The sequence below is a fragment of the Schistosoma mansoni genome, chromosome 4 (genome assembly GCF_000237925.1).
Source record: "Schistosoma mansoni strain Puerto Rico chromosome 4, complete genome".
Classification (NCBI taxonomy): domain Eukaryota; kingdom Metazoa; phylum Platyhelminthes; class Trematoda; order Strigeidida; family Schistosomatidae; genus Schistosoma; species Schistosoma mansoni.
The window spans coordinates 30228679-30233675 of record NC_031498.1 but is presented as its reverse complement, the minus strand read 5'-3'; positions in this window follow the sequence as shown (position 1 = coordinate 30233675).

Below are 4997 nucleotides of genomic sequence, written 5' to 3'. Positions count from 1 at the left end.
GAGGAAGGCCAAACAACACATTATTCTGGGAAATAGAAACAGATATGAAAAGGATGAATGTTAACTGGAAAGAGCTGGAAAGGATTTCCCAGAACAGAGATGGATGGAGAATACTGGTTGGCGGCCTATGCTCCTCCACGAGGTTAACAGGCGTAAATAAGTAAGTAAATATGAAAAATATTCAAATAATAATCTCAATGATTAAAATAACCTATAATGCCATTAAATAAAAAAAAGAGAATTCAACGAAGAAAGTTTTCTTTTCGCCACTTCTTTTAACGTAATTTATAGAGTCAAAGGAACTGGATCGAAGGGGGGGATCGAATCAATATTTTATGCACTGTTGAGGCAGTGTATGAACTCAAGCCTGAACTTTGTGTGCAGAAACGATTTGTTCAACCTTTCGCCCCTTTCTAGTTGTTGTTGCTTTTTTCGGCACTTTTAATATCGATTTCTTGATTTTTAGATTACTATTTTACATTTTTAACTCTAACCAGTTATTATTATTATTACTTTGTACAAGTATTCTTGATTATGATTCAGTTTTTATTACTATGACTTTTATGTTTGTCGCTTTTCTTCATATCTGTCAACTGGACTATTATCTGACCCATAAATTATTTTCTTCCTTACCCCCCTTGATTAGTACGTAACCTCATTTGTTATTTATTGTCGAATCAATTTATAATGCAATCTTTCCTAGCCTCCTATAGGTATATATATTCCATACAATAATCTAAATAATATTGTATACTTCTTTGAATTTTATGACTTTCTCAGTTATAGGTTCGAATCTCGCGAGGCGTGATCGTGGCTGCACACTGCTGAAGAGTCCCGTAATAAGACGAAACGGCTGTCCAATGCTTCCAGGTTTTCCATGGTGGTCTAGCTTCAATTAACTCGTGATTTCAACTATATAAAATATAGGTTTTCATGTTGATTTTCATTGGAAATGAATTCAATATTTTATGAAATATTGTTGCATAGTATTGATAAGTTTTGAAATGAGATTATTGTGATGATATAATAATATTGAATATTTCTTGGTTGTTGAATGGATCTTTAAATGATCAATATTTATTGTGAAAAATTCATACTTTTCAGTATAGTATAAATAGAATGTGGCTATCATGAGAATCAAGGACGTGTAATACATCCTGTTCTGGACTCGTCAGCTGGATGTACTTGAAGTTGATGTTCACACCGGGACTCAAAGCCAGTGCCGTTCGCTTCAGATACCATCGCATTATTACTTAAATACTGAGTCCAGGTAGCTACTCACTTGAACACTCAACAATTTAAATTAAGTTTAATTTGGATATGTCCCAACAATACTCATACTACTGAACAACCGAAGCTTCATTAACATCTGCGATTATTGGAGCTAATGTTACTGGTGCTTTTATTATACAGTTCGCGGCAATCATTAAAACATGTCTTAGTCTCAATCTAGATGGAGCGATAAAGGTTACTATCCTAGCAAACGTCTTCCTTCAACATATATTACATTGACGAACAACATCACTGTAGTCTACACAAGGTCTGCAAGTCATTTGACTACCGCAATTACAAATGAAGAAACTTCTTAGCAGTCCCATTTATTGTAGCCGTTTAATGTCAAGCTTACTCTAAAATCCTCTGTGAACCGATCGTACATGAGCATCAGGTACTGAAATTAACGCAGTGACCTTGAAATCCCTCAAACGCTTGTGATCGGCTCGTCCACTGAGTCTAAGAATGACGGAAATTCATAGGTCTGACACAATTTTAACAAGAATCTGTTATCACTCATACTCAATAAAGCTTTGAGTAAACAGAAGTTTACTTGAAAGAGTTTTTGATGTTAAGAGTTGTAACTGGTCAGTCATTATTGGCATATATATCATGAGCGGATTGCCTCGATATTGTCATTTATTCACAAGTTTTAGGTAAAGCTGAATTATGACGAGCAACAGGATGTAGGACTTGAGTTTCATCTGATATATGACTCGTCAACTGGATATATTTGCATCAATTTTGATATTCTTAGTTGTACTCAAAGGTGGTATCTATCGTTGAACTCGTTTAGTCAATGGGTAACGAGTCGCCTTTTCAAGTAAAAGATATTGAGTTCAGGTTACAAATGCGAACAACAAAACTGGAATTCTGACACATTTAACTGGTGATTTCAAAGTATGACGAAGTGATTGCTAGCTATTATCTAACTTTATTGAACAAAAACTCGTTCATATTATTGGCGATTATGTTTTTTTTAAGGTAAGTGTACATTACAATATGTAAACAAGCATAGGTCATTTCAGGTGAAGACTATATTAGTTAGTTAAAAGCTATGTATATATATTCACATAACTAACCAATGATAATTTATCAGAAGGGGGTTTTGTGGAGATTTTAATAATTTTATATAGTTGAAATCATGAGTCAATTGAAGCTAGACATTAACACCGTTGGATGCCGGCCGGTTAAGTGGTCTAGTGGTTAAGCGCTCGCGAGCGAGACTGATAGGTCCTGGGTTTGAATCTCGCGAGGGGGGATCGTGAATGCGCACTATTGAGGAGTCCCACAATAGGGCGAAACGTCCGTCCAGTAATTACAGGTTTTTCATAGTGGTCTAGCTTCAATTGACTCATGATTTCAACTATAAAATGGTAATTTAGTTAATATAAGTCTATGATGGAAGTTATCTTTAAGTTAAGTAATAATAGATATCTGTTGCGTTCTAATTTGAAACTACACTAGTATGATTTTATAGGCTATACTTAGTCGAACATTGTACTCTGTCTTCCTACATTCTTTATAGTTTCAGTTATTTTATGATTAAATAGCGAACACTAATCTATCTTATCGGTTTCCTTATTACGAGTTACAGTGCCATCTCATTAGATCAACGTCAAGAGAAATAAGCTGTTGGGTACCAAATCAGTGTCTAAACAACAGTGGGGGGGGGGAGAAACCTAAAGGTTTCAAGTATGATTTAGTGTAAGTTCATAAACATATACTGTTCCTGATTTTAGAAAAAAAAACGAGACAGTTTCTTAGTCTTTCCTGGCTGATAGAAGTTCTCTGGCTGTAATTATTCAACAATAAGAAAGTTTATCTTCTTCGATTCAAATAGATACGCATATTTCGGTAATATTTTAAATGAGGAATGTTACATCTATTCCCCACCGGTGACCTTAGGTATTTTAACACTTCAATAATTATTCGTTGATAGGTAATTTGAGTGAGAGTTTAGGAATTTTTATTAAATATTACACAATAAAACTCCGCCTGTAACTCATCTAGAGTTACTGCCGGTCTCAAACCGACACAAAGGAGGGGGGTTGAGCATGGGGTCGGAAATCCCATCCCGTAGAAGAAAATCTTGCCAAAATACACCAACTAGAATAAACAAATTATGTGTTGGTGAGCGGCCTATGCTCCTCTACGAGGGGTAACATGCGTGAGTAAGTGAGTAATTACCCACTAAAGCGATAATCAAGCTTACAAAATGATGATTAAAACTTTCATCTATTAGTCTACAAAGAATGAATGTGATAACATGATAGAGTGGATTAAGAATATAGTATTAAAGCTTAAGTAAACATGATTTGTCCATCACATCGTCTAAGTATCATTCTATTTTCATATTTCTAACTAATGAAGAGTAATCATGAGTTTTATATTGCTTTCCACCGAAGAGACTAGAGATATATATGCAAGGTTTTCCAATCCCCCTAGGTGGACCCTCCGTGACCACCAACCCGGTTAAAGAGCCGGACATTCGCTTTTCGTAAACAACCCTCTCGGCAGTGGGTAGGACTTCCCTGGCAGAGGCTATATACGTGTGGTCATGTGAAAGCATTTCGAGAGGGAGAGCGGACTCTCCCCGCTCTCGGGTATACCAGGGCATTTGGGGGCATCATAGATGCAGATATTAGCTTTTTCGTCATAAATATATATCCATGCTTTATTTAAAAGTTAATTCCTAACCGAAAAATATCAAAATGGTTTTTGTAAATTTGTATAAACTGTTTGACCAATGAGAAGGTCATAAGAGTTTTTAGCTGGTATTTAGGACTTGTCACCTAGATGTACATTTATCTCAGTGTCAGTCAGCTACAACGTAGGACCAGACACATTTATGCACCGGTCCAAGTTGCCATACTTCATTAGCACAACAAGATGAATACCGGATTCATAGAAATAGTTAATTTAGTGGTGGTAGTATGTAAAAGACAGGTTGTATATAAGGATATAGTATAGGAAAGGAGAAAGTTGTGAAGCAATTTTAATCTCACGGTTTAAGGGAAGATAAAGAGTGTATACACCTACGCCACTGTGATCAATTCTGAGCCATGTCACCTAGAGTTTCCAACCATTGGTTACGATGGTCGCGCAGACTCCAACCAAGTAGTCTGTATCTGCCAACATGGCTCAGACTAGAAGTTAGTGACTTCAAGCATTGATGCCACGTTTTGGTTTGGCCGCTCCTAACTATATCTCAGTGTAAACATAAATACTAGTATAAAAATAAACATGCGCCTTTAATCCCATTGATGGGCACCTATTAGATATACTAAAAGCTTGTGACAAAAGGCTATATTGAAACAATCCCTTGTAAATATAAATATAGCGACAAAGACTGATCGATTACAGTTACTCAATACTTGGTCTGTGATAAAGTTCAATTGAGTTGAGTTTTGAAGGCGAATACTTTACTAATCATCATTATTAATTTTATTGTGTCATGATAGTACATTGTAGCAATTTTGATCTACCCGCATCTGTCCCAAGTTCCATTTTAATGATGGTTGACAAACTGGCAGACTCCTCATATCTATTTAATACTAAATCAATTGGCAAACAACTTGTATACATGTATAATAGATCAGAAGGGTTTCGCGCACTAGAATCATTGGCCATGGTGACACTTGAGGAGGAAACCGGGAGAGGAAGTTTAGCGTTGAAAGTCAAGGTAGAAGGAATAGTAGGAAGTGAAGAAGGAGATTGGTTAT